The sequence below is a fragment of the Synchiropus splendidus genome, chromosome 1 (genome assembly GCF_027744825.2).
Source record: "Synchiropus splendidus isolate RoL2022-P1 chromosome 1, RoL_Sspl_1.0, whole genome shotgun sequence".
Lineage (NCBI taxonomy): Eukaryota > Metazoa > Chordata > Actinopteri > Syngnathiformes > Callionymidae > Synchiropus > Synchiropus splendidus.
The window spans coordinates 1,678,708-1,688,573 of record NC_071334.1 but is presented as its reverse complement, the minus strand read 5'-3'; positions in this window follow the sequence as shown (position 1 = coordinate 1,688,573).

The following is a 9,866-nucleotide window of genomic DNA, read 5'->3' as shown; positions in this document are numbered from 1 at the left end:
CGAAAAGGCTTCTTCACCCGAACATGAGCACCGACGGTAACTTTCGACGGTCTGGCACCTGGCTTTTCATCTGTATATTGCTTGCTCTTTGCCTGTTGTGTGGCAACTCTCTCACGGATCTGTTCATATATCTTTTTGTCAGACACAGGCGGTAGGATGTTGAGTTTCGTCCTCATGGGCCTTCCTCTGAGCAGTTGGAAGGGTGATGACCCAGGAGTAGGATGAAGAGTAGCCCGATAGCGCTGAAGCAATTCCGTAACCACTGTTTTCCATGGCTGTTGTGTAGCCTCCGCTGCTTGAAGACAGTCTTTTAAGACTCTGTTAAAGCGGTCGACACATCCGTTTGCTTGTGGATGGTATACACTTGTCCTGATGTGCTTGATCCCTCTCATTTTCACAAACTCTTTGAAAGCAGACGATGTAAACTGCGGTCCATTGTCTGTGGTGATTCCCTTCACGTGCAAAGACTGTTGTCAAGAACGTCAGAACATTTGCTGTACTTGCTGTGTGAGTAAATGCTACTTCTGGCCATTTACTGAAGTAATCCACCATGGTCATGGCAAATCGGCAGTCATATGGTCCTTGCTCAAATGGTCCCACAATATCCATTGCTAAGTGTTGAAAAGCTCCCTCTGGGAACTCAACAGGCTGCATAGGTGCAGGTGATGTTTTGGCTGTCTTGTCACATGATTGACAAGTCACCAATATAACTCTCGGAGACGTTGCTTTGTGCGAACAATTCCTTGATGTCCTTCATGAGCCAGATGAATAACTCTCTCTCTTAGGGTTTTTGGAACGATCAGACGTGTGCCATGGAAAATCAATGGCTCTTCGACTGCCAGTTCATGTCTTAATGGGAAGTATGGCTGTAGTGACGTAGGCAGTGATTTTTTTGTTTTCGGCCATCCTGCCTGTAGAACATTTCGTAGCTGTTCAAGGTCAGGACAATGAGTACACTCTGCTTTGAAATCTGCAAGAGGCAGTGCAGATGGAATAGGTGAAACTTCTGCTACTTCCAGCAGTGACTCTTGATCAACTTCTGCATCAAGACCGTTGGAGCTGAGTGGAACCCGTGACAAGCAATCTGCTATGATGTTCTTGTCTCCGGGCCGGTACTGCATGTCATACTGAAAAGACATCAGCCGGGAAGACCAACGGGCGATTCTCATACCAGCTCTGTTCATCCCTTTGGTGTTCAGGAGTGTAGTTAAGGCTTGGTGATCTGTCCTCAGAGTAAATCTCTGACCCCAAACATATGTCCTCCATCTCTCGACAGCCCACACACATGCAAGTGCCTCTTTTTCCACTGTGGAAAACTTCCTCTCAGATGGTGACAGGGTACGGGAAGCAAAAGCAACTACGCGTTCCACATTGTCAGAGTGCAATTGTGAAAGAACTGCACCGAGTCCGTAATCTGAGGCATCTGTGGAAATGAATGTAGGTCGGCCTGGGGAGTAGATTGCAAGTACTGGACTTTGCGAGAGCATCGTTTTCAGTTTGTTAAAACTCTTCTCAGCTTTTTCTGACCATTTCAGCTCAGCTTGGGAAGTCGCTCGGAGTAACTGTCGCAATGGCTCAGCTACTGTAGCATAGTTTGGCCAAAATTTGCTAAACCAGGACGTCAAGCCCAAGAAAGAACGTAAAGCAGCCATATCTTTAGGTGTAGGAGCTTCTGCAATTGCAGTCAAGTGATCTGTGCTCGGACATAATCCTTCTTTCGAAATGACATGACCCAGGAAAACAATTCTTTCTTGACACAGGGAACTTTTGTCGAAGTTGATGGTAAGTCCAGCATCCTTTAGCCTTTGGAGCACGTTTGGCAGGTTTAAGTCATGGTTCTCTCTGGAATGACCACAGACAATAATGTCATCGAGGAAGTTTTGCACTCCAGTCACGTCCTTCAAGATCATTTGCATCATTCTCTGGAATGCCGACGGAGCAGATGCAAGTCCAAAGGGAACTCTGGTGAACTGAAACAGTCCATCATGTGTTATAAATGCAGTCAGACTACGGCTCTCTGGATGCAAAGGCAACTGATGGTAGGCAGATCTCAAATCAATTTGGCTGAAATGTGTAGCACCAGCTAACGCAGAAAACAAGTCCTCCATGTGTGGAAGAGGGTAGCAATCCATGACGACACTTTTATTTGGTTCTCGTAGATCCACACAGAGTCTAATCTTACCTCCACCTTTTCTCACCACGACCAGAGGACTCACCCATTCAGAAGCATCAACTCGCTCTATTATGCCCTCGTGTAGAAGTCGCTTAAGTTCCTCTGTCACTTCATTACGTACACTCAAAGGCAGGCGTCTCAGTTTTTGTCGTACTGGTGGAACTGACTTGTTCACTTGAACCTTGTGAATAAAACCTTTCACACAACCAAGACCTTCCAGTGCAACGTTGTTTACAGTAGGTTGTGGCATGTCTGAAGGTACCACTGCATTCTTCATTTTTGAGTGATGGACTTTCCCCTCTATTATGCTCATTTTCAAAGCTTGAATCAAGTCCAGACCGAGCAGGGGTGATCCTGACTTGACTATGTAGAACGTTGCATTCACTCTGTGTGTCTGGCATGGTAGAGAAACCACTACTCGAAGGCAACCCACAACAGGAAGATTCTGTTTAGCATAGGTGACCAGCTTTACCTTTGGCTCTGTAAGTGGACACTGTGAAAGGTACTGTTGGTATAGTGTTTCTGGTAAGATGGACACAGATGCACCAGTATCCACAATTAACTCCAGGGTGGTTGTATTACCCTCAGGTGTCTTGAGCATGATGTTTGAGGTGATCTTGTCCCTTGAAGCAGCAACTTGCTTGACATTCTCCACACAGAGAACCGCCAACTCCGGTACCACAACTTCTCTCACTTCACTTACAGCAGATTTGCAGACCTTTGCGAAATGTCCCATTTTTCCACAGCTGTTGCACTTTACTTTGGTGGCTGGGCAACTTTTATCATTAGCCAAATGTTTAGCTGATCCACATCTGTAACACTGAGGCTCATTTGTATGTTTAGCACTGGCTCGTGATGGTCCTTTAACTGGCCTCACTCCTCTTTTCCCACCAAAACGTGAACTTGTTGCGCCGACAGCTTGAACCGAAGCAGACAGTGAAGTGTTAGCTGATGAGAGTAATGAAGCGTTTTTAACTGCAGCTTCAACCTGGCATGCAATTGCCAGAGCCTTCTCCAAAGTTAGCTCCTCTTCCAATAGCAACTTGTCTTTAACAGCACTCAGTTGAACATTGGCGATAAGCTGATCTCTGATCAATTCGTCTTCCATCTGTCCAAAACGACACGGAGTAGCGAGCGCCCTCAGTGCAGCTACGTACTGTGTAACCGTTTCATCCGTTCGTTGTTGTCGCTGTCTGAACGTATGTCTGGAAGCAAGCACATTAACTTTCGGTACGAAGTGCTTCTCAAGCGCCGCCATGGCTTCGTCTTACGTATTACCTTGATCCGGCAAAGTGTAAAACTGACGTTGTCCTTCAGGTCCCAAGCAGTGTAACAGGACAACTCGTCGTCTTTCATCCGGCCACGCATCTCCTCTTGCATTTATCACCAGCATGTAATTGTCGAAAATTTTCCGCCACATTTCGAACGGCATTTGCGGCTCACCAACATGTTGAAGAAACGGCGGTGGACTCGGTACTGAAGCGCTCATCCTCGTCGCCAATTTGTTGTATTAGTGGAAGTAGACACAGGAGACGTGGAGTCCGGATTCTCTTCTTTATTTTCTGAACTTTCTATATCTCTCATTTCTCCCATTCACTCTCCCGGAAACTTCTCTTCTTCTCTCTTCCTCTGTAACCAGCTCACTTGCGACATCCACTGGCCACACGCAATCTTCATACCAGAACACAACAATACTGACAGTGAAGCAGGTGTCAGGGGAGTCACAGGTCTTTGCTGCACAGGTGGCTGCTTGTCTTCAGGAGCTGACTGATCTGAGCTCTGCTGTCACAACTCAGAGTCCAACCTCTCCAAATGAAATGAAAGATTCCTTTTCTGGGTGGTGGTTATTCACTATATTACACTTGTTTCCTGCGAGACAAATACGTGACACCATCATCGTTTTCTGAGCGAGACTGGGACTTTCTCCCGCACTTTTATTGGCACATGCGCAGCTCGCTACACACAAACAAGATGGATACCACAGCGCCATCTCCTGGCCAGGACTACGATCAACACTCACAACACACCGTCAAATAGAACATGACTTTGTCACTGACCCAACACCCCCATTCAAAGACATGTTCATAAGTCTTTTCTTTAAAACCTCAATTTTCATTTTTCATTTTTACAGTGGCTGAGACACATTTTGCCAGGTGTTGTCTGAAATCTTGATGTGCAAATCGAATTCCCAAGTCACTCTGAATGTGTCTTTTGTTGGGGGGGGGTCGATATTAAAAATAATATTAACCCTTTTCTAAAATCAAGCCTTTTTGCGAGGGCTTTAAATGCAATAGTTCATCAATTGTGGTTTTATCTGGCGGCTTTGGATGTGATGAAACATATTTAGAAGCCAAACTGTGGGTCTGGAGGCATTTGAAGAAGTGTGTCCTCAGAATATGAGGCTCTCTGCAGAGCGTCTCAAAAGAGCAACATGAGACTCTGCCAACTCAACTGATCCCTGAAGAAGAGTGTTCCAGGTAAGAAGCTTGGAGGACTGGCCAAATCAAAGGGTTTGTGGAAGTGAATCCAGATTTCAATGGTGTTTCCGACAGTGGGGCTGGAAAATATGTCATCGTTTGATGTTTCCAAACTGAGGCTCAAGGGAGGATATTACAGCTCTGTTCATCAGATTACAACCCAGTTGGAGCAAAGCTTGACAAAAAACAACAACGCTATACACTTTCTGTTTGACGGTGTTGTGTGTCAGGAATCAAGGGAACGAGGAGGGAAAGCCACGTCTTGAGGACGTGGAGTTGGACCCAAGTGCGAGTGGTGAAGGTTACAGTTAGGCAGGAGCGAGTTAGAAATATTTATTTAATCATTAAACAAACAACAAAAACACAACAGAAAGTGTGACCAAACCAGGAGAAACTAAGCAAAAGCTGAATGAACAATGAACCGAGAATTCACTCCAAAAGAGAACCGGAAACGCGTGGAAACTGGGAGAAACAAAACACTAAACTCAGGCACCAGGGTTTAACACAGTAATCAAAAACAAGCGAGCTCACAGAACGAGAGACCAAACAAGGAGAGCCACGAGAACCAGGAGTTACCACGGGGAACAAGAAGAGTCCAAATCTCAGGAACTGGAGGAGCAATCACCGGGAAAGGGAAATGGGAGAAACGCAGGGACGCAGCCACGCTGGAGCCGTGGGGAGGCTGCGGCAGCGGCTTGGGAGCCACGCTGGAGCGTTCGGGAGGCCACGGAAAGACATGAGAGTCTTCAAAGCTTGGGTTCTGGGGCCAGGACGGGAACAGAAATAGTTTGCTCCGACAACAGAGGAAGAGCAGAGGAAGCAAGCGGAGCACCGGACAGATCAGAGCGGGGGTAAAGCCGTGCGACTTTCTCAGAAAGAGAGTCCAACATCTCAAAAATAGACAGAGTCATCCTCTCCATGTTCCTCAAACTGGTGGCCTGAGCATCGAGTTCGTCCTGCCAGCCTTTCACCACTGCTGGGTCCATAATTTTGGCCAGATGGCCAGTGTGTTCTTTAATATTCCGGACAATCGCGTGAGTCGACACTGTGAGCTTACGTGATAAAAGCTTTATTGACAACATCGCTTCACCTCACGTGACTTGAACAGACACGTCTCATTGGTCCAGATCACTGTCACCACATCTCCCCTTTTTTCGAGAGAGAATCTACGCAGGTCACTTTAAACTGCTCAAACTATACTCTTTAACTCAAACACATATCACAAAACAGTCTCAACATTTTTAATTTCTATTTCCCAGATCAAGCCTGTTGGGCTTCACGATAACCCTGCCAGACCTAGTTTTGACAGTGGGAGTGTCCACAGGTGAAGACGGACATAACACAGCTGCTGGCACGGAAGCTGGTCCTGTATCTGTCTCTGTCGCTCGTGGCTGTGATGCATTTGGAGTCACATGATTCTGGCCGAATGTGGTCCGACCTGTTGGTTCCACATATTTTCTCACTTCCTTGAAGCAGCCTCCAGGTGTGTGGTGGCACGGCCTGGTGAGACTGCAGCAGCAGATACTGACAGTGAAGCAGGTGTCAGGGGAGTCACAGGTCTTTGCTGCACAGGTGGCTGCTTGTCTTCAGGAGCTGACTGATCTGAGCTCTGCTGTCACAACTCAGAGTCCAACCTCTCCAAATGAAATGAAAGATTCCTTTTCTGGGTGGTGGTTATTCGCTGTATTACACTTGTTTCCTGCCAGACAAATACGTGACACCATCATCGTTTTCTGAGCGAGACTGGGACTTTCTCCCGCACTTTTATTGGCACATGCGCAGCTCAATACACACAAACAAGATGGATACCACAGCGCCATCTCCTGGCCAGGACTACGATCAACACTCACAACACACCGTCAAATAGAACAACATGACTTTGTCACTGACCCAACACCCCCATTCAAAGACATGTTCATAAGTCTTTTCTTTAAAAACTCTATTTTCATTTTTCATTTTTAGAGTGGCTGAGACACATTTTGCCAGGTGTTGTCTGAAATCTTGATGTGCAAATCGAATTCCCAAGTCACTCTGTATGTGTCTTTTGTTGGGGGGGGTCGATATTAAAAATAATATTAACCCTTTTCTAAAATCAAGCCTTTTTGCGAGGGCTTTAAATGCAACAGTTCATCAATTGTGTTTTATCTGGCGGCTTTGGATGTGATGAAACATATTTAGAAGCCAAACTGTGGGTCTGGAGGCATTTGAAGAAGTGTGTCCTCAGAATATGACGCTCTCTGCAGAGCGTCTCAAAAGAGCGACATGAGACTCTGCCAACTCAACTGATCCCTGAAGAAGAGTGTTCCAGGTAAGAAGCTTGGAGGACTGGCCAAATCAAAGGGTTTGTGGAAGTGAATCCAGATTTCAATGGTGTTTCCGACAGTGGGGCTGGAAAATATGTCATCGTTTGAGGATTCTTTGATGTTTCCAAACTGAGGCTCAAGGGAGGATATTACAGCTCTGTTCATCAGATTACAACCCAGTTGGAGCAAACCTTGACAAAAAACAACAACGCTATACAGGTGTTGTGTGTCAGGAATCAAGGGAACGAGGAGGGAAAGCCACGTCTTGAGGACGTGGAGTTGGACCCAAGTGCGAGTGGTGAAGGTTACAGTTAGGCAGGAGCGAGTTAGAAATATTTATTTAATCATTAAACAAACAACAAAAACACAACAGAAAGTGTGACCGAACCAGGAGAAACTAAGCAAAAGCTGAATGTGCAATGAACCGAGAATTCACTACAAAAGAGAACCGGAAACGCGTGGAAACTGGGAGAAACAAAACACTAAACTCAGGCACCAGGGTTTAACACAGTAATCAAAAACAAGCGAGCTCACAGAACGAGAGACCAAACAAGGAGAGCCACGAGAACCAGGAGTTACCACGGGGAACAAGAAGAGTCCAAATCTCAGGAACTGGAGGAGCAATCACCGGGAAAGGGACATGGGAGAAACGCAGGGACGCAGCCACGCTGGAGCCGTGGGGAGGCTGCGGCAGCGGCTTGGGAGCCACGCTGGAGCGTTCGGGAGGCCACGGAAAGACATGAGAGTCTTCAAAGCTTGGGTTCTGGGGCCAGGACGGGAACAGAAATAGTTTGCTCCGACAACAGAGGAAGAGCAGAGGAAGCAAGCGGAGCACCGGACAGATCAGAGCGGGGGTAAAGCCGTGCGACTTTCTCAGAAAGAGAGTCCAACATCTCAAAAATAGACAGAGTCATCCTCTCCATGTTACTCAAACTGGTGGCCTGAGCATCTAGTTCGTCCTGCCAGCCTTTCACCACTGCTGGGTCCATAATTTTGGCCAGATGGCCAGTGTGTTCTTTAATATTCCGGACAATCGCGTGAGTCCACACTGTGCGCTTACGTGATAAAAGCTTTATTGACAACATCGCTTCACCTCACGTGACTTGAACAGACACGTCTCATTGGTCCAGATCACTGTCACCACATCTCCCCTTTTTTCAAGAGAGAATCTACGCAGGTCACTTTAAACTGCTCAAACGATACTCTTGAACTCAAACACATATCACAAAACAGTCTCAACATTTTTAATTTCTATTTCCCAGATCAAGCCTGTTGGGCTTCACGATAACCCTGCCAGACCTAGTTTTGACAGTGGGAGTGTCCACAGGTGAAGACGGACATAACACAGCTGCTGGCACGGAAGCTGGTCCTGTATCTGTCTCTGTCGCTCGTGGCTGTGATGCATTTGGAGTCACATGATTGTGCCCGAATGTGGTCCGACCTGTTGGTTCCACATATTTTCTCACTTCCTTGAAGCAGCCTACAGGTGTGTGGTGGCACGGCCTGGTGAGACTGCAGCAGCAGATACTGACAGTGAAGCAGGTGTCAGGGGAGTCACAGGTCTTTGCTGCACAGGTGGCTGCTTGTCTTCAGGAGCTGACTGATCTGAGCTCTGCTGTCACAACTCAGAGTCCAACCTCTCCAAATGAAATGAAAGATTCCTTTTCTGGGTGGTGGTTATTTGCTATATTACACTTGTTTCCTGCGAGACAAATACGTGACACCATCATCGTTTTCTGAGCGAGACTGGGACTTTCTCCCGCACTTTTATTGGCACATGCGCAGCTCAATACACACAAACAAGATGGATACCACAGCGCCATCTCCTGGCCAGGACTACGATCAACACTCACAACACACCGTCAAATAGAACAACATGACTTTGTCACTGACCCAACACCCCCATTCAAAGACATGTTCATAAGTCTTTTCTTTAAAAACTCTATTTTCGTTTGAACCCTAATCTACTCAAGAATGAAGAGTTTTTAGACATCTGTGCAAACCAGATCAATGATTCTATTAAGCTGAACGACAAGGGGGATGTTTCTGATTCAACATTGTGGGAAGCTTTTCAAGTGGTTATTGGAGGGACTGTGATATCTGATGAAGCCATGAAAACAAAGCAAAGAAGAGCCAGGTTAGTTGACATTGATCAAGAAATGACAAAAGCTGAGATACAATATAGAGAAAATCCATCTACAGCAACACTCAAAACTATTGTCAAGCTCAGGCATGAACATAACACTATTCTTACTAATCAGGTTAACACGATGCTTTTAAAAATCAAACATAAACACTTTGACTTGGGGGACAAACCCACATCTTTACTTGCTCGGCAATTGAGAGGAAGGCAAGCCAGTAGAGCAATACTTCAACTTTCATCACCTGAGGGCACCATCATCACTGACCATCAGGAGATCAATGATTGTTTGAAGAGATTCTACTCAGATCTATACACCTCCCAAAACATAGTCACTGAAACAGAAATAAGTTCAATTCCTCTTCCACAATTACAAGATGAGGCACGGGAGAAACTCAATGCTGAAATATCATTACAGGAGGTCCTGAACGCAATAAAAGAATTTCCAAATGGCAAGTCAAGTGGGCCGGATGGGTATTGTGTTGAGTTTTATAAAGCATATGCTGTCATATCCGTAACTACTTGTCTGTTTTAACCTCTGTTCACCCCGCATTGTTCCATGCTTTTATTTTGTTACTCTCGGTTGCTCCTGTGTTTCCTTTTCCTTCCTTTGTTCCAGCTTCACAAGTGGCGCAGCTGGTGTTCATTTGACAATCAAGCCTCACATGGATTTCAACACCTCAACACCAGTCTGCGCCGCCAGAGGATTGTTTCGCATCCCCATGGTAAACTCTTTCAAGACTCTCTCGCTTCGTTCCCCTGACTTTCCTCAA